The sequence below is a fragment of the Asterias rubens genome, chromosome 15 (assembly GCF_902459465.1).
Source record: "Asterias rubens chromosome 15, eAstRub1.3, whole genome shotgun sequence".
In the NCBI taxonomy this organism is placed as follows: Eukaryota; Metazoa; Echinodermata; class Asteroidea; order Forcipulatida; family Asteriidae; genus Asterias; species Asterias rubens.
The window spans coordinates 3,147,213-3,169,012 of record NC_047076.1 but is presented as its reverse complement, the minus strand read 5'-3'; positions in this window follow the sequence as shown (position 1 = coordinate 3,169,012).

Sequence of the window (21,800 nt, the reverse complement as noted above, 5' to 3'; positions counted from 1 at the left end):
CAAAACGATTATTGGCATCCGTTATTGACATCGAGACGAGGAACATGACCAAGATGGAGGCAGCATGATAACGATACATTGCTATTCCAGGACGCCGTTGGAATCCATTGATTTCAAATGGGGGTGAGGAGTGGTGTTGAAAACACGATGGTTCCGCCCCTCATGAGGTCCGCGCTGTTTTGGGGACCCTGGATAAAAACCCTTGTGTTTGTGGGATTAAGCGACTGCATAAAAACCTACTTTAAAAACAGATTTTAAATAACGGTAATCAGCGTTGACCACTTCTGATAATGCGATTACGACCCCTCCGATCCCATCTAGGGCTGTTTTAACCATGGAGGAAGGTTTCTGGTCAAACCAAGGAGGGACATTAGACTAAACACTCAGCAGTCACAGACTGGCTCCCAAACAAAATTTCTTTATAAATTACTTCAATACGCATGGAAATAAAACTTAGGACGATCTCTGGGAAAGAAAATAACGGGGCTGTTTTAACCATGGAGGAAGGTTTCTGGTCAAACCAAGGAGGGAAATTAGACTAAACACTCAGCAGTCACAGACTGGCTCCCAAACAAAATTTCTTTATAAATTACTTACAATACGCATGGAAATAAAACTTAGGACGATCTCTGGGAAAGAAAATAACGGACGATCTTCAGTTAATGAGGGTGGGAAACTTGTACGGTTGCCCCGTGCCGATAGGAGAAACACTACAAACAGTTTTATTTGGGTGCGTTCGTTTAGCCTCCCTGGGTCGACCCCGGCGGTGTGTGGCGGTTTTTTTTGTCCAGGACGAACGTGGGTAATTATCTGCACATGTTTGTCCTGGAAACAAAACACGCCACACACCGGGGTCGACCCAGGGAGGCTAAACGAACGCACCCTTTAGACCCTTGTTGTCGCTTTCCGGTGACGTTGTGTTTGAAATTTCAATCCGAAAGGGCGGTGACAAAAATAACACTATTTTTATCGTGATTTTAGAGACTTGTCATTTTGTCCACTGATTTATGATGACTCTATCAATTGGAAAGTGAATGCATCACAAAACTCAATTTGACCTTGAAGCCCCCTATCATTTAAACAAAATAAATAATATTCGACGTATAGGTACACTGTTTACAGATGTATCTCATACAGAACTGTATTACACAAATGTGTTCACAATTTACAATGAGTTAGGGCCTAATGCACTGCGACTGCTGTACATAGTGCGCGTGCACTTTTGTCTGTACTGCCGATGTTCTTTAATGTACACGAACGTACTTGTACTTTTCATTTGCGTCTTATTTATTAAAAAGACGTTGGTTTACATAGGCTCTATTTGATTCTGCCTCCAGCTATGTTTTCTCTTTCTCATTTTAAAAACTAACGTGGATCACATCATAGAGAAAGGACAACAGAAATCACATTAAGTCTAGCTTGGCTCCGTGGACAGACCACTGCCTGCTTGGCTGCAATGAAGTGGAATGCACTGACGACAACATACGAGGGATTTACACCTTTAATCCCAATGCTGATCCTATAAGAGATCTAAGCGGATTAAAGGCTTACTCTTCCCTGGATTCGATGATGATCCTCACGTACAATCTAAGCTCTACTTGTGTGCCTGAACGAGTTAACTCTGAAATTAACGCACGGGTCTTTCTTTTTGCATGAAATCTAGTTTTTATGAGCACTAAGGTTTCTGATTATAGTCCAACGTGCAATCTAAATGGCTTGTGCTTATACGTGCTTATAACTCAATTTGTAATTTTGCTTCCAGTGGATGTATTGTAACTGTGGACAATGGCAGACATCTTGTAAACAGAGAGTGAGATGTGTACTGTTGATTATTGTTCGCAACAAATTTCCTTCTAGCATCTTTTAAAGGCAGTGGACACTATTGGTAATTTCTCAAAATAATTATTAGCATAAAACCTTACTTGGTGACGAGAAATGGGGAGAGGTTGGTGGTATAAAACATTGTGAGAAACGGCTTCCTCTGAAGTGACACAGTTTTCGAGAGAGAAGTAATTTTCCACGAATTTGATTTCGAGACCTCAGATTTAGAACTTGAGGTTTCGAAATCAACCATCTAAACGCACACGACTTCGTGTGACAAGGGTGTTTTTTCTTTCGTTATTATCTCGCAACTTCGATGACCGATTGAGCTGAAATTTTCACAGGTTTGTTATTTTATGCATATGTTGAGATACACCAAGTGAGAAGACTGGTCTTTGACAATTACCAATAGTGTCCACTGTCTTTAAATTCGTTGCGGTACCCGTCTGTCAAAAACACTAGGATTCGAACTGCCTCTATAGCCACCAGCTAGCTGGGCGGTCTATAGCGGTAATAAAATACATCTGCTCTAGTTAAAATGCAAAGGTCGTGGATTCGAATCCCACCCGAGTGATTTGCCTGTGGTTTGGTGCACAGGACTCGGGAAAAGTACCGGATATTACAATATTCATCAGTGTAAGGGTGAAAACAATGGGAGACTATTGGGACGCTTGGTGGCAGCAGACTTACCAGGTAAAACCTATTGTTCTCGGTCATGTGTGCACGCTCAGAACTACGTAAACAATGGAAATTTACCTGGTAAGTATGCTGCCACCTAGCGTCGAAAAGTTTCCTATTACTTCTTATCCCGATGCAAAACTAACATCTAAACTAAAATCTATTCAACTGTTCCCTTTTCTTGACAACATCACATAAAACAAAAACATACAAAAAAAACAGGAGTAAGACTAGTAAGACAAATTTTGGTGTTAGTAATCTCGACCCCTGTTCACCTGTATAGTTGCGGTGAGTGACATCCATACTGATCTAAATTACATTATACACAATTAGAACACTATTGCCTTACAAAGTGCCGAAGGTACCTCGGGGGCCAAATTACCACTCCCAAATGAATGCACAGACGATGGGGGAGGTCTGTTTCCTGTCAGCACTAACAATGCCTCTTTGAGTTGCGACATGTCGTCCATCCAGTGACTATACAATGTTGACAAAAGAGCATGAGCGACTGTCCAGTCCAGTGCAATATACAATTAGTAATCGAAGCCCAGGCTTCATTCAGTTGTTCATAGTATGATACACTTGTCCCCTTTTTTTTCTTCAAACCTCTCGCGCCCATCTTTTCAAGAAGATTTCCAATCTCATATTTTCCGGTTCTCCCCGGGCTTTACGGACTCAGTTTACTGCTCAGAGAAGCCGAGAGTATTTTCACCCTGGAATCTCCCCGGTTCAGAGCATAAAGCCTTGGCCGGCTTTAAAGAGTACAGCTGGCGAGTTTTGGTCAATTGACTGGAAAAGGTGCTGCTTTTATGGGCTGTTGCTCTTATTAGTTTAGGGGAAGTTTGAATCATCATTGGGTTTGCGTTGAACGGTCACACGCGAGATGGCCTTTTAAATTTCACTTTGGTAATTGTCAAAGACCAGCAATCTTGGTCATCGAAGTTGCATGGGAACAATACAAGGAACAACACAGTTGTTGCACAATTAATTGGTGTTCGAATCCCCAGCCGTTACACTTGTGTCCTTAATCAAGACACTTAACCATTGCTTCGTCCTTCGGATGGGACGTTCAGCCGTTGGTCCCATGTGTTGTGTTACGCATGTAACAGAACCCAGTGCACTTATCGAAAAGATAAGGGGTTCTCCCCGGTGTTCCTGGCTGTGGCTGCTGTTTGCGCCGTAGTACCTTGTAAACCCTTATAAGGTGCTAAATAATAGGGTCTCAGAATTCATCTCTGCAATAACCTATCTTCCTGAAAGTTTGTAATACTCAGCGCCTTGAGTACCTTGTTTGGTAGATAAGTGCGCTATATAAGACTTGGATATTATTATTATTATTAAAACGGGCTTATTGGTCTGATATATGAGTGAGAGAAATTACACAGAGCTTTCTCTTTTCTGGCTGAGAAAACTGTAGTGTTAGTGAAGTACTTTTCAAGTCGAGTATCAAGTACTGCTGAGTGCTTAGGGTGGCCGAGTATATAGTACTCAAGTACAAATGTTTGGACCGTCGAGTACACTATTTGAACTCTGATGTCCAAGTTAGTACCGAGTCCAACAGCTCGAGTTCCAAGCTCTCAGATCTCCCAAAACGAGTACTCGTACTTCATAAGATAATGACTAGTGGACACAAGTAGCAGTTTATAAGATATTAAATTGCAGAATGAGATATCAAACCATGTTACTGCTTCTTCGACTTATTTGTATGCGTCAGTGTATAAGTACTTCATAAGATAATGACTAGTGGACACAAGTAGCAGTTTATAAGATATTAAATTGCAGAATGAGATATCAAACCATGTTACTGCTTCTTCGACTTATTTGTATGCGTCAGTGTATGCTTGTTAGATATCCCCCCACCCCCCCCCCCACCCCCTCTCTCTCCCTCTCTTTTCTAGTCGGCCGAGATTTGTCCATTCTTGTTGTAAGCACCCCTATGTCCCTGGCGATTACATCTAATTACAAGAGCTTTTGTCTGCCACTTTTTCTCCTACTACTGACACGCTCGGTCTAGAAAACAACAATGTTGTTTAACATAGGCATATAGCAATACGAGCCGCTCCATTAAGTGGGCGTGGCTTCGTCTTCATTATCCAGGGGATGTTAATAACAATACGACGAAATAAACTGGGGTTGCGGACACCCATCTGCCGCACACGAGGTTTTTTTAATTGGTCAGCTTGGAACAACAGCACTATTGATTGTAACTCCACCAGGTTGCCACCAAATTGTGGCAATTTGTATCCCACTCACCATAACCACAAGATAGAAAAAGAGTGAAATTACAGGAGGATGCGTTGCCATGGAGATATGGGTCAATGTGGGGGGGGGGGGGGGGTGGCGAATACCAAGGTGCAATTAACGATGGTATATAAGAGACTGCAGTTTGGTTGTGCTTGCGGTGTGTTTATTGATTGTCAAACAGCAAGGTGGCTGCAACCATCACATTCAAGACAATAACAACATGTTCAATGTCGTTTTAAATCCATTAAGGTATTGTTTAGTATCCCACGTTATCGTCCACTCTCACGTTAAGAATCCCGTCTAAAGGCACCTCACACTTTTGGTAAATTAAATTAAAAAACAATTATTAGTATGATCATTTACTTGGTGACGAGCAATGGGGAGCTGTTGATCATGTAAAACATTGTGAGAAACGGCTCCCTCGTAGTTTTTGAGAAAGAGGTAATTTCTAACTCAAATTTTAAAAGACTCCCGGACTGAGGCTATTTATTTATGCATCTGAAAGCACACAATTTTCTGCAAAAAGGGCGTTTCATTCTTGTTATTATTCTCTTGTAACTTCGATGACCAATTCAGTCAAAATTTTCACAGATTTGTTATTTTTATGCTGGGATACACCAAGTTAAAACACCCCTTTTGTTAAAAACACATTCATTCCGTATCTGTATTAGTTTCGAAGACACAACTTAATGGCTGATTACTACTTGTTTTGGTGGCTGATCGTTGTTTATTTGTTGGAGTGATGAGGTGTTTATTTGTATGTTTTTTATCTGGGATTTCGTTTTTTTTTCAGTCCTTTAGTTCTTAGTAATTAAGATGTGATGGGACTGTGCATGTAATGACACAAGCATTGAATTGTGCACACAGTCAAATTATGTCTTTGTTAAGATATTTGACAACAGGACTCGCAGGTCTGAACATGGTGAACAGTTTTAAAATTCCTCGATTATTCTACATTATTTTCAAAGACAAATCAATCAGCAAGTACTCTGACTGTAGCCGAATTCCATGCTTATAACGTCAAATTGTTCCCATATCTGCCCCATGTTGGTTTCAACTCGACTTTGCCAGAGCAGGGTAAGTCGACATGCTAGTTTAAATAGGGCGACTTGGCAAGAGAAGGGCACGTCGACTTTTTAAATCAGTAGGTCGACTTGGCTAGAGCAGGACAAGTCGACATGCTTGTTGCATCAAGTCAACCTGGCCAGAGCAGGACAAGTCGATACCTTAGTATCAACAAGGCGACTTGGTCAGATTAGGGCGAGTCAGCTTCCTAATGAGCCATATATGGTGGTAATTGTTCTATATGGCCGTAGCGTGGTGTGGCACTCGTGGAGCTCCGTATGAATATGAACGCATTTTCTGCATACGTGCTTTGGAATCCATAATGATACCAATTAATTGCTGCCGTGTCGTCAAGGTTTCAATGGGGGGGGGGTAGGGGGTATTTGGGGTGGGGGATACTGTTTGTAATGTTTACGTGGTGGCTTGCAAGAATTCTTAGATAACCTTCGACTACATCGACGTAGTATCTAGTAGTGTGCTTTAAGCCACGTTTAAGCCAGCAAGCCCCTGTCTTTAAAGCAAGTATGAACTTTAAAGACAGGGGCCTAGTCTACCCAGAGAAAGTAGATCGGTTTAGGATACCCCCCCCCCCTTGTCTGTCCCGGTAAAAAAGAAAGAACATAGCTGAGTTGAGTTGTATTTCCCTGCAAGTGCAGTCATCGTGAGTGTTATTGCATAGGGTCGGAATTGACGCACGTCACCTTCCCGCAAGGCTGGAAAAACCAAATTGAAGTTTCTGAAAAGAGAATGAAGCCACATCTCGGCTCTTCGGTTTTGAAACGTCTGGTCGGGTAACTCAGAAAGCTCTAAGAAGCTCTACAAATTGTACATGACCTCTTCGTTAAACATGCCCCAAATCATTGTGGACACTTAACGAGCAGATCATAGTAGTTGGATTTGCTGCTACACTGATGTATGTAGTCACTCCGAAGCAAGGAAAGGTAGAGAACATCTCGAGAAGAAAACCATGTTACTAAAAAAAAAAATTTACTTTACAGAAAAACAAAAGGACAGTTGGTAAATGGTGGCTATGCCGATAAGTGTTTTTCTCGACTATTTCCCATTATGAAGATGGAACTTGCGCAAAGAAAAACAGCATTTTGGGATTGATGGCAACTCCGATTAGTTAACTCTCTGCTATGAATCAAGATAAGGTACATCAAAGGTAATGTTGACGAAACTGTAGATTCTTACTCTCTTTGAACTGAGATAAGGTACAACATACGTAATGTTTACGAAACTTTATTCTTACTCTCTTTGAATCAAGATAAGGTACAGCATACGTAATGTTGACGAAACTATAGATTCTTATTTTCTTTGAATCAAGATAAGGTACAGCATACGTATTGTTGACGAAACTGTTGATTCATACTCTAATTGAATCAAGATAAGGTACAGCATAGGTAATGTAACGAAACTTTAGATTCTTAATCTCTTTGAATCAAGATAAGATACATTAAGTAATGTTGACGAAACTTGATTCTTACTCTAACTGAATCAAGATAAGGTACAGCATAGGTAATGTTTACGAAACTTTAGATTCTTAATCTCTTTGAATCAAGATAAGGTACAGCATAGGTAATGTTGACGAAACTGAAGATTCTTACTCTCTTTGAATCAAGATAAGATACATTAAGTAATGTTGACGAAACTGTTGATTCTTACTCTAACTGAATCAAGATAAGGTACAGCATAGGTAATGTTTACGAAACTGTAGATTCTTAATCTCTTTGAATCAAGATAAGGTACAGCATAGGTTAATGTTGACGAAACTGAAGATTCTTACTCTCTTTGAATCAAGATAAGATACATTAAGTAATGTTGACGAAACTGTTGATTCTTACTCTAACTGAATCAAGATAAGGTACAGCATAGGTAATGTTTACGAAACTTTAGATTCTTAATCTCTTTGAATCAAGATAAGGTACAGCATACGTAATGTTGACGAAAGTGTGGGTTCTTACTTCGTTTGAACCAAGATACATACATACATTGATATATATAGAAAGTACCGATGTTTTTGAAGGTACAATCTCGTTGAGTCAACATAAGATACGGCATTGTCGATGTTGACGAAACGTATCTTATACTCAGGCTGGTTGGGAATGTACACAAAGTAACATTGTCGTGTCGTAGGATTGCGATCTAGTTCACCGGACCCACACTCTGGACCCAATTTCATAGAGCTGCTAAGCACAACAATTTGCTTAGCATGAAACGTCCTCCTTGATAAAAAACGGACCAAATTTCCATTTATTGCAAATTGCTTGTTACTGGTATTCAGCTGTAGTTTGATTATCCTGAAAATCACGTGGAAATTTGGTCGGTAATCCTGCTTTCATAAAGGCAAAAATGTCATGCTAAGCAAATTTTCGAATCCCAGTAACGACACTTTTGCCCTTGAGCAAGACACTTAGCCATGATTGATGTGTCGAAAGTTGGGAAGGTAGTGCATTCTGCTCTACCAGCCAGGCTCCTAGTGGAGGAAAGCCCATGCCTACATCCTTATGGACTGTGATGGGGGTAATCCTGGTTCACCCACTTGAGTAGGTGGCAACGTGCCCCTGGTGGCAACGTGCCCCTGGTGGCAACGTGCCCCTGGTGGCAACGTGCCCCTGGTGGCAACGTGCCCCTGGTGGCAACGTGCCCCTGGTGGCAACGTGCCCCTGGTGGCAACGTGCCCCTGGTGGCAACGTGCCCCTGGTGGCAACGTGCCCCTGGTGGCAACGTGCCCCTGGTGGCAACGTGCCCCTGGTGGCAACGTGCCCCTGGTGGCAACGTGCCCCTGGTGGCAACGTGCCCCTGGTGGCAACGTGCCCCTGGTGGCAACGTGCCCCTGGTGGCAACGTGCCCCTGGTGGCAGATGATTTTGGTCGACGGCCCAAAAGTGTAGCCCTCGCCTTAAAGTGATATTAGATTTTAACGAAGATTTTTGGACCCATTTCAGGGTCACCTCGACACAGATTCCGGATCAAACTGACCCGGAACGGGTCAGACCCCACAGGGCCAAGAATCCGGGTTAATGATCCGGATGTTTCCAGAGTAAAGTAGAGACACGTTAGGTTAAATAGAGAGATGGTATCAGCCTTAGGTAGACAAACTGAAATATTCTTTTTTCGGAACAACCGAACTGCAAATTATGCAAACATAAACCTAATTTACACGCCCATATCTTGACGCATTGAGATACTATTTTGTCGTTAGACCTTTCATCCGTGGATATTAAATAATTATGGACACCTAGGGGATCCCCCCTTCTTTGTAATAAGCGCTGCAACCAAGCATAAACAACATTTGGGAGTTTGATCAAGAGATATTCTAAGCCTGGCTGACTGAGTTTTACTTTCTTGTAAGTGCTGCCCGGGGGACGTGGTATAGGTCTACTTTGTTTAAACAGCCAAATACATTGACGAGTTTGTGATGTACGAGATGTCACTTCCTAGAATGTGATTTTTTGTATAACGTTTGTCTGAAATGTTTCATGGGGAAATTGGGTACATGTAATCAATCCCATGGCTACCTTTTTAAAGTCAAGCTATCAAAAAGTAGGCGCAAGACACGTTTAAAACATCCAATAATTGTTTGTCGCAGTTAGCCTATTGCAACTTGGTTTAAATACGAAGGAGGTCGTCCTTGAGATGGTATTAATTGTGAAATATTGGTGCTTAATTTAAAGTTCAATTCCACAAAATGTTTTTTACAGTGCTGTCTTTAAAAAAATCGTTTTGCTGACCCCAAATTATTGGTGGTTTGATACAGAATTTCCGTATAATCCGTTTTGTTGTTGTTGTGGTTGATGTTGTTGTTTCTGTTGGGATGTTGCTGCTGCTGCTGCTGTCATTGTCGTTATCGTTGTCGTTGTCGTGTTCAGATGTTAGTTGTTACAATTATGATTTGAATAATAAATTAACTTTTCAAAAAAAAACCGCTGCATTTCCCTTTAAATGATTGGAATCTATACAGTAACATAATAATTCTTGCACAAACAAGTCTCTCAATAAATAAACACCAGACCCTTTTCCATGAGAAGCAGAGGCCTGCCCGGTATCACAATTTCATTTCCTCCACAAACTGCTTCCAGCTTTCTCAGAGAAATACATCTCAGACCCAGTTTTAAAATGGCATGACGACGTCAATGCAAGCCGAGTGTATCGCAAGATGCTATCAACACTATACCGTGTATATATAATGACCACGGGGGCCGGGGATATGCGCCGCGAAACACTAACAATAATTGCCTAAAAGTTCGGGAGGCAGCCTTTTTATACGAGAACCAGGGGGAGAATACTTGATCCAGACCAGGGCCCACTTTCATGGCTCTGCTTATCGTAAGCAAAGAATAAGCGCTTACGGAAGCAAGGAATTATGTGCTTACGTCGTATTTCACGGGTAAGCAGGGAAATTTGGCTCGTGCGCGTGCGTCCTCCACGTTACTATACACGCTTGGGCTGTATCTGAGTAGACCTTTACCACGGTGTGGCCATCTTGATTTTACTCCATTCCAACCCATTGTTACCAAACTGAGGCTGGACGAAATAATAGTCTGGTGCCATGTTTGCACAATGAATTGTATCATTCATTACTGTTATGTAAACAGGGAACATGACCAAGATAGTGACAGCGTGATAACAGTCTATTGGAGGCTCCGGTCGCGGCTACGGCTAGATTTCCGCGTCATCATGCGTTGAGGTATAGGACGTCCTTAGCAACACACTTAGCAACAGCCTTAGCCGCAGCTAGCTGTAGACGCCAATCCGGACATGGCCTTACACAGCTAGCGCAGAAATTCGGCGCTTGCAAGTAAGCGTAGAATGGTGATCGTAAGCGCAGAATTCGGCGGCAAGCAGAGCCATGCAATTGGGCCCTGAGCTTTCCTTCTCTCCGCACTATACAAGAAACTTAGGAAGTGTGTTCAACTGACCGTGTAACCCATTTATCTGTTTTACTAGTTTTGTTTACAACCGACGTCAGCTAGATGTTCAGTTGATGAATAACTTGACCTAGTACTCTCATGCTTATTCAATAGATGGACGCGACGCATGATCGAGTCCCTATTACGTTGCCCTAATCCAAGGGGTGTTTTCTCTCCTCATAGCGCTAAATTGGCAATCAAACGTGTCGCATTACAGGAAAACATGTCCCGCATTTTGGAAAAGAGAGTCTGTTTTTAAGCTTTTCGAAGAAACGGGTAACGCTTGATACAAATGCGAAAGAGAACCCAAGAAGGGCAAGAGTATATCGCAGGATCGAATTGGGCAAAACATCATAAACATTGAGTGTATTATTCAGGATTGGTTCCACACGCTTTAACTTAACCGTTTTACCGAAGCTTGATTGTTCGTAATATCGACACAATTCGTAACTGGTCGTCAGAATGTGAACAATTCGACAGATTGCGTGTAACCCATCGACATGTTGTGAGAATTATTTTGATAAACAGTTGAATGGACGTTTTGCTCAGTATTCTCCGATCACAGAGCTACGTCATCACAGCGTCGCGTTCTGTTCAAAGGCATTGCCCATGTATGGGCGTAGAACCTACGGTATAAGATGTTCTTCAGGTGTTCTTTGTCTAATGGACAAGAGTCTGACTGTTTATAGAGTAGTTCCTCTACTACATTCTTTAAGATATTCTGGTCTTCATGCGTCTTTTTCTGTTTAAATAAACATTCCTTTGCCCAGCGAGACATTTCAAACCAGGTTTTACATGGTACTTCTGAGGTGAGAAACCTCTCATCTGCTCCTACCTCAGAGCAAATCCAGAAGGCACAATTCCCTCTTAATGGAAAGGGCATCCTCCTCTCTTGTCCCCAATCTTCAAGAAGTCTTCAAGACGACACTAAGTGTATGCACGTCCACGATCCACGGCTGCCCCTCGGGGTACCACTTTGGAGGTGCAGCGAAACAATCCTAAGAGATAGTCTACGACCGGCCCAAATCAAAGCCTCGATCAAAGACTAAATTGGGACGATACTCTTTATCTGAACAACCGATTCTAACTAAAAACTCAAGAAAGAAAAAAGAAAAGAGGACTTAACTTTTATCCCGAAGGCAGACCTTATTTTGTAAGTTGTACAAAAGTTGTTACAGGTTGGGGGATTGTCTGAACACAATACGTTATCATAACACTCGGAAGTGGTCTGGGGGACTCGTTTATAAAGGTTAACGTGTGGGGCCTATCTCACCGGTTGACACGTCCTAACAAAAGATGTTTATACGGTACTGACACACTTTTGCTGAATACACCACTCGTTTTTCTATTGAAGTGAAATCATAGATATATAAAGGTGATCATAAAATGGGAAATGTGTTTACTTGTTTGACGGGGTTGATGTACTTCCTTTGAAAGGAGGGGACTGTATCTGTTGTTGTACTGTAGCAACGGGCCAACCATGGGTGAAGGCTGATAATTGTGATTGCACAGCGACGTGTGATTGTTAACTACAACATGTAGATACAGTATGCTTTAATATTTCAAGTGGTACAAAAAGGGAAAATACTTGGAAAACGAGCTGATGTTTACGTATTTTGAGGGTTTTTTTTAAGTACGCGGCCAACATTGGTAAATGTCAGAGTTCTTAACAACAACAACAACAACAACTACAACATCATCAGCAAACTTAACATTAATAACAAGCAACAACAACAACAATAACAACAACGGTAAACTCGACATCAGTGTCAGTATCAAACTAAACAACAACAATAACAACATAGATGACATAAGTTTAACAAATCAATTATCCTATACGTGACATTATCACTTGAAGGCCTCAGAGATCGCAAGCAAATCTTTCAAAAACAAACTCACAAAAATTATATGAAAATGGTTTAACAAATCAAATAAGAAATGAGTGTCCGATTGTTGATGACAAATATTGCAATTTCACATTACGATAACGTATATACAACAACCACCATCCCATCGACTCATACGAAAATACGAATACATGTAGTTAGAAAGTGTGTATTTGAAACGAGTTCGCGTCATTTCTAGGCTGTTGTTAAATCCACCACACAATTCCATGCACTCTGCACCTTTTAATATGCTGCAGCGGAGCGTAACACATCTGTAATAGAGTTGTTAAATTATTCATTTCCTCTTAAAGCAACCAGGGTTGGGGGAAACCAGTTACATCTGGGGCTAAGCCATTGTCAATTTAATAACCATTCCAGAAATATTCGTCATTTATTCAGAGTGAGCGATTATTGCTTTGCGGTTCATTATCAATGTATGTTCTTTTTGTTTTAGTTTTTCCTTTATCATTATTTTTTTAAGTTCATTTCTATTTTGATTTATCTGTTTTAAAATTGAAAAAAATCAACATTAATGGAAATATTATTTGTTATTGTTTTCAAAGCAAATAAAAAAAAATATATATATATACAATCGTTCAAATATGCATCTCAACAAATGACTCCAACAGTATTTACCAGAAATCAGTATAACATATTCACAGTTGATGATAAATTAAATGCAATATTAGACATGAAAATTTTTACTTGAAGAACACACATGACTGTAAACAAAACACCTTGTTTCTAGAAATGTGCGCCTGTACTCTCTTAAACCCAAATTCCAGTTCACTCAAGTAACTGACACCACGTTGAAACATGCTTTTTGTTTAAATGTGAAGTTCTGTTATGTCACATACGAACAGTTGAATACAAGAAATAAAGAATCCGTTAATGGTTTCTTCCCTGTGTTGAATTATAGACTGACATAATATAAATCGTTACAAACAATTACTCAAAAAAATTATTGTATTGTTCATAAACATTATACTCTAATGTTTGAAGGAAAAAAAATTATATTTTCAGGTGACTTTAAGTTAATAGTTGTTTTGAGTAATTACCAAACGTGTACATTCCCTTTAATGGTGTATTCCATGGTTTAACCATAGAGGTTCATAGGATGACACTCTGTATCGAACAAAAAGAAAAACGACAGAAACGTGCGCATTTTTTCTCTTTGAACAAAATGTTCAGTATATTTAAGTAACTGGCATCACGTTCAAACGGGCTTTTTCTAAAATGGGAAGTTCTGTTATGTCACATACGAACAGTTGAAGGCAAGAGTTAAATAATTCTTTAATTGTTTCTTCCCTGTGTTGATCTATAGAATGACTGACGTTCATTGAAATATAGTCTTTATATAACAAAACGACAAGAAATGTAAGCATTTGCTCTCTTTTAACGCCATTTCCAGTTTATTCAGGTAACTGCACACCATGTTGAGATGGTTTTTTTTTCTTTTCTAAAATGGGAAGTTCTGTTCTGTCTCATGCGAACAGTTAAAGACAAAAAAAAAATAAAGAACCCTTTAATGGTTTCTTCACTGTGTTTAACCATATGTTCATCATAGGATGGTATTCTTTATCGAACAGAACGAGGGAAATGTGCGCCTTTACTCTCTTATACCCAACATCCAGTTCATTCAAGTAACTGACACCACGTTGAAATGGGCAGTTTCTAAGATGGGAAGTTGTCCCATACGAACAGTTGAAGACAACAAATAACGAACCCTTCAATGGCTTCTTCCCTGTGTTTAACCATAGGTTCATCATGGGGTAATATTCTTTATCGAGCAGAACGAGGGAAATGTGCGCCTTTACTCTCGTTTAACCCAATTTTCAGTTCATTCAAGTAACTGACACCACGTCTAATTAATAGTAAGTTATGTCAGTCCCAAACGAGCAGTTGAAGACATGAAATGAAGAACCCTTTAATTGTGTCTTCGCTGTGTTTAACCATAGGTTCATCATAGGATAATATTCTTTATCGAACAGAACGAGAGAAATGTCCGCCCCGGGGCATGCATTATCTTTAGTCGCGTAGGTTTACATTGCAATCAATATTTGGCAGTGTTCTCTCTCAATAAAACTACATACCATAGCTCCCTAATGGGATTATAGTGTCTGCTACATCCCAGTCCTTGTCTTTTTTTGTTTTGTCCTTTTCCTTTTTCGAAGAAAATATTATTGTGTTTTTAGGTTGTTTGGTAATTCTTTTTTTATTGCAGCGGTATGGTAAGAGAGAAACACAAAATAATTACATGCTAATCCGAGTTCGTTATTTTAACAATGCGTTAGAGAACTACAGCATTGAGTCTTTGGCTTGTCTGAGAACATTTATGTCTGGATGCTCGTTTATTTTTATTAGTGACCCGGTTTGACATCGAGACCAAACCGACAGTTCAGTTATTTTTAATGAGTTGTATGTCCATATTATGACTTTTGATTTAACTGTTGATACTTAGAAACACCACGTGTGTGTAATTTTACAAAGTTTTTTTTCCCCATTTCTTTTTTGCATTAAAGAAAATATGTTTTATGCAGGGAGATTTACATGACCGTGGCCATGCCATAAAGCATGCAGGGATGTGTTTGGCCTTCCCAAATTATACTTTTCAAAAATATCTTATTTAAACAAAATTATTGAGTGATATTTTTGTATATAAACAGAAAGCATGTATCCAAACGAACAAAAATAAAATTGATAAAATTTGCTATTCCAATTGTATTCTCTCCAAAACAGTCAGGAAAATATGTATTTAATAGCTTGCAAATCTATTGAAGAATATACCACATGTACATGTAGGTCAGCCTATGTAAATGGTAGTTGTTCCTACCTTTTCCCCCCACTGGCCAACTATCACATCTGGGGTCGATTTCACAAAGAGTTAGGACTCGTCTTATCTCGAGTTTAGGATTAATTTTAAGGTCTACATGCTACAGTGCAGGGTTGGGACTCGTCCTACGTCCTAAGATTAGTCTTAAGTTAGGAAGAGTTTTGTGAAATCGAAGGCAGGTATGATAAGCAAAATCTAAAAGCCCACTGGGCAGGTTAGGATAATTCATCTTAGGCTTCTGAGAGCAACTCAACTAGGTCTCTTTAAGACTGAAGTCCCTTCTAAGTGTCTGTCCCATCATCGACTAGTCCAAGTCTCTCAATACAGTCTTTCCACCGGGGTAAGGTTTCAAGACAATCCACTAAATCTTGACAACATAATTTCCACCCGGCGCACGCAATAAGTGTCAAATTCAACGCCTTAATCGGACCCCAGAACATAAGTCGAAGCTGAAAAAAACTGTGGTGTTGGTGGCAACAAGAAGTAAAAAAAAAGAATGGAAAAACTTAAAGGCCATGGACACTATTGGTAATTACTCAAAATAATTCTTAGCTAAAAAAATACTTACTTGTGAACCAGCAATGGAGAGGTGTTGATAGTATAAAACATTGTGAAAAACGGCTCCCTCTGAAGTAAAAAAGACTTCAGCCGAAGTCGTTTATTATGCATCTGAAAGCACACAAAGCAATGGGTGTTTTTTCTTTCATTATTTTCTTGCAAATTCGATGACAATTTTAGCAAACACTTTCACAGGCTTGCTATTAAATGCATGTTGGGATGCACCAAGTGAGAATACTGGCCTTTTACAATATTACCAAAGGTGTCCAGTGTCTTTAAAGGCCCTTTTGGCATGTAAGGGTTCTCAAGCCCGCGTGTATAGCTTAAAAAGTACATCCCGACCCATGCTTCACTCGCGGTAACCCCCGGTCACAGGTCTTACACACAGACGATTTCATTTTTTACCGCCTTCCAAATTGCTCTGTAGGTGACCTATATCTTCTCGAAATTGAGCGGTACAATTTTTGTTGTAGTTCGTCGTGTTGAATAAATTTGTAGAGGCACAGCCTTTAATAATATTAACCGTTTTTTATTGAACCTGTGAATGATGTTTTGAGACCAAAGCACGCCGGTTAAGACTTCGAAGCACTGTTGGGTATTTTTTCCGTTGGTCCGCCATTTTTGAATCTATTTCAAAGCAATGTTGTCATTGTGAAGCTCTGTGTAAAAAAATAGTCTGGTAACTATTTCGGTATTATACTTGGGAACCCTTTATCCATCATTTCAGAGACAGGAAACTCTATATATTAGACAGTGGTCACGAGGTTAAACGTCCAGAGAAGAACCATAAATAAATTACTAAAATGAGAGGTTCTGGTATAATTTTAATTTTTTTAATGAAGAGAATTTTCAAGAAATCTTCTCTGACTAATTTTACATGTGAAATCGCGGTTCAGCAGATTAAAAGGTCGCTTAAAGACATTTGACACTATTGGTAAGTGTGAAAGACCAGTCTTCTCACTTGGTGTATCTCAACATAATATGCACAAAATAACAAACTTGTGAAAATTTGAACTCAATTGATCGTCGAAGTTGCGAGATAACTATGAAATAAAAAACACCCCTTGCCACACAAAGTCGTGTGCTTTCATATGCTTGATTTCGAGACCTCAAAGTCTAAATATTATGAGGTCTCGAAATCAAATTCGTGGAAAATTACTTCTTTCTCGAAAACTACGTTACTTAAGAGGGAGCCGCTTCACCCAATGTTTTATACTGTCAACCTCTCCCCATTACTCGTTACCAAGTAAGTTTTCATGCCAAAAAATGATTTTGAGTAATTACCAATAGTGTCCACTGCCTTTAATAACTAGCAGAACCAACCATGCAACCAACCAAAATACACATCTCATTTGTATTAATAGTAACGACTGGTTCCCTCCATGTTTTTGCTGAGCAGAAAAATTTGCCATTAAACAAAATGTTCTGCTAAGCTTAGCATAATTGTCTTGAAAATAAAAGGGGAAAAACAGGATAAAATCCATAGACTTACAAGGGCTTAAAAGGCGATAGTTTTACCTTGCAATTTCGAGAAAGACTCTGCTAGGGTAGAAACGTCAGGCCATTAACTATTGTTTGCATTTGACATAGGTCCTTTGGGTTGGTAAGCAGTTTGCTAATTTTATTTTCTCTTGCAATATTTTAACAGGGTGACATTGAGTAAGAAACTGTACTTTGAGAGAGAAAAAAAACTAAACAAGTGCGAAATTACAAAGCCAGGCACAAGGTCAGTTTTTCAATCATACTTGACACGTTTACCGGTGTCTGTGTTAGAAGAGTACACATGATGACGTCATTGGACCCTAATGGTTAGTCCACACAGCTGAGACCAATGGTATTATGAAAAATGTGTATAATATGTCTTATACTGACGTCATGGTTGTTGTTGTTGTTGTTGTTGTAGTTGTTGTTGTTGTTGTTGTTGTTGTTGTTGTTGTTGTTGTTGTTGTTGTTGTTGTTGTTGTTGTTGTTGTTGTTGTTGTTGTTGTTGTTGTTGTTGTTGTTGTTGTTGTTGTTGTTGTTGTTGTTGTTGTTGTTGTTGTTGTTGTTGTTGTTGTTGTTGTTGTTGTTGTTGTTGTTGTTGTTGTTGTTGTTGTTGTTGTTGTTGTTGTTGTTGTTGTTGTTGTTGTTGTTGTTGTTGTTGTTATTGTTGTTGTTGTTGTTGATGTTGTTGTTGTTGTTGTTGTTGTTGTTGTTGTTGTTGTTGTTGTTGTTGTTGTTGTTGTTGTTGTTGTTGTTGTTGTTGTTGTTGTTGTTGTTGTTGTTGTTGTTGTGGATGTCTGTGTTACTGTTGTTGTTGTTGTTGTTGTTGTTGTTGTCGTCGTTGTTTTTGATTTTGCTATTGCTGTCGATGTCTATGTCGCTTTCGCTGACGATGTCGATGTCGATGTCGATGTCGCTGTCGCTGTCGCTGTCATTGTCGTTGACACTGTCACTGTCGCTGTCGCTGTCTCTGTTTCTGTAACTGTCGCTGTTGCTATTGCTGTTGCTGTTAATTGTTGCTGTTACTGTTGTTTACGGTTAATATTGATACTGTTGATGCTGTTGCCGATGCTAGTCCCGGAGTTTTCAAAGTGATAATATAAAACCACCATTCAGATATATTATTCACAACCAAGAATTAACCTAAATAAAAAATGCAAATAAAAAAAGCACTCCTCTATATACCGCTGGTGTTCTCGTCATATGCCGCAAAAACTCTAAGTAACCGGTCACTTCTTCCCATAAAAAAAAATTGCTCCAAAGATTCCAGAATCGAATCAAATCCAGATTACTTCAAGAGAAACTAGGGCTCTACCGCTCCATATTTTCATATCTAAACTATTTGCAGAAATGCATTTTTCATTAAGTACTCGTAATTTTCCCCGGCATACGAACACTATTCTGAATCGTGTGTAAGTGCATGGTTGGGATCGCTTTGGCCAATACTCGCTTCCCCAAACCTTTACACGGCATCCTCTGGAAAGGCATATCATCTTTCTGTTATAGTTTCCTCCATCAAACTCCAAGAGGCAAATGAGGTATTGTTATTGACCAACACCGTCATAATATTCCTCAGCAAAAATGGTTAAAGGCACAGGACACTATTGGTAATTACTCAAAATAATTGTTAGCATAAAAACTTACTTGGTAACTAGCAATGGGGAGCTTTTGATAATATTGTGAGAAACGGCTCCCTCTGAAGTAACGTAGTTTTTGAGAAAGAGGTAATTTCTCACTCAAATAATAAAATACTTCAGCTTAAGTATTTGATTATGCATCTGAAAGCACATAAAGTTGTGCAATATTGGTGATTTTTTCTTCTTCTTTATTAGCTTGCAACTTCGACGACCAATTGAGTCCAAATTTTCAAAAGGTTGTTATTTGTACATAATGTTGGGATGCACCAAGTGAGAAGACTGGTCTTTGAAAACTACCAAAGGTGTCCAGTGCCTTTAATTGGGCACCCTGTCGACAGGCATATCATCTTTCTGTCATGGTTTCCTCCACTAAACTCCGAGAGGCAAAAATGGAGTCTTTGTTATTGACAAACTCATTCCCCAGCATATTAATGATGAAGGTCGTTCAGATTCTAAAAGGGGATCCCCCCACACCAACTGATGGTTGTTTAACTTACAGCGTTGAAAGAAACAAAACCACACCCAGTTAACAAAACCTAGACAGTCTCCACCACAAACTGGTCTGCGAAGAGCAATGGCATATTTGTTGTTTGCTATAGTTTTAGATTAATTCATTAAATAGTAACACAAAATTATGTTGAAAGCTTACTCAAAACCTCCTTAAAAAAACTTTACGGATACTGAAGCAGTATACATAATTGTTAAACGTTTAGCTGTTTGTAACCGTTGGTTTTAATTGAGAGACTCGTCTAATGACAGTAAACTTAAACGCCTAAACGGTTAGTTATGTATGCAGATACATTCGTACTAAATTTTAGTTGAGTTTAGTTATTTTAACGCATAGCGGTTTAGTTACTTTCATATAACCAAATCCGTATTATACTAAACGGTCAAAAATAATACAAGTAAGCGTAATTTTTTTTTTTTTTTTTTTTTTACTTTACACCGACGCAAATAAAACATTGTATACAAAGTGTCGATGGTTGTTAAACTGATGTAGTTGTGATTAAACGTTTAGTTTCTCTAACCTACAGCGTTGAACACACAAAACGTTTAGTTATTTCAAACCAAAAGATAACAAGTTGTCACTTACCATCTCCACTACTTGCACTTCTGTTCATCTTTGCAGCAGTTTGAAGAAACAGCACCGTAGTGAAAAAACCTCTCACTCCGGGTCTGTTGTTGACCGAAAAACGCAGAATGAGCAATCCTTGAAGAGAGGGAAGCTACTACAACATCACTCGTCTTGTCACTAAGCTTCGAGTGGGTGGCTAATCAACACGATGATGCCACAGTCGACCTCCAACGCAACACTAATCAGGTAGGCCTAGTCTTTTCGCTTATGTTTTTTAAACTTCAGCGCTGATCATTCGCCCTCAAGTCCGCCAGAGTCAATTCACTTGATGTGGACTACTTGGCTCACACGGTCAGTCACTGTCGTTCTGCAGTTGCATTTTGTTGCGAGTTTGTTCTTTTGGAATTCAGACAGAGTGCACCATCGCCAGTTAAATACACTAAAAGTAGAATATTGTCTAGCAAAAAAAAAAACCGCTTGACGTTTTAAAGTTGGTTTTGTTTTTGCAATCCGAAAGTAGACCTTCAATTTGGCTTGATTTACTTGCTAATTTGATCATTGAGGAATCCTTATAGATAGAGATAAACACGATAGTCTTGACGGAACATAGAATAAATCGGAGTATACTAAAGCGGCATCTCAAGTGAAGTTTTCTGCACGCTTGCGGAAACTGGCGATCACTTACTTCGGAAACCGGCGATCACGAGCCGCAGGAAAACCTGTCGCATCAGTCAGTGTATTCAGAAGACGAATCGACTGTCGCGAACTCGAACTCCTCGTCAGCTTTAAAGCAGTGGTGTCCCTTCGTCCAATCTATCACTCGAAATAAATGTAAATACACAACACTCTTGAACTTCGCGTTCAAGCATCCGGGTCGCAATCGAGTCACTATGGCTGGCATGACAGTGTTTAGTTAGACCATAGAGACAGGACTTTCTCAATGGTTAGGCGAGTCCATTCCGGTGAGGGCGAGACGAACGTTTTGGAAACCCCCGTTGAACGGTCGTAATTCCCCCGTGGGTGCTGGCTGGTGTAGTTCCCCCTCGATCATACAGACGCCGCTGCCAGGTGAATTAACACCGGTGTGTTTACCTGCTGGTGATTGTTCCCTACGGGGCTACACCTGAAGCATGCAGTGAGACAACGTGCAATGTGGACTCGTGCAATTATCATAAGGCCAAAACATAATAAAAACATGTTCAACGTCCTTCCTTTTTGAAAAAGAGAAGGAGATTTTTTTCTTACCCGGCTGGGCTATTTTTCAAAACGATACATTTTTTTTCTGAGATCTTTAAAAATAATAATAATACTATTTGTTTTCGTAACAAAAAACCTCTTCTTATTTTCGTTAAAAAATAATAACAATACTAACAAATAAAATAAAACAATTAAAAGGGAGGCGGCCTCTTAAACGGGAAGCAGGTGGGGACGCTTAACATAATTTTATTTTTTATTTGGCACAATGCAAAACACTAGCCACGCGGGGTTGGTATTTAGTAGGTCAGTCAACGCGTGGTGTTGATGTCGTCGTAGTTAGTGATCCATTAAACAAAATTACAGCATATTGAGGTTGCGATGAAAGACTAATAATAGTGGGAATTATTATTAC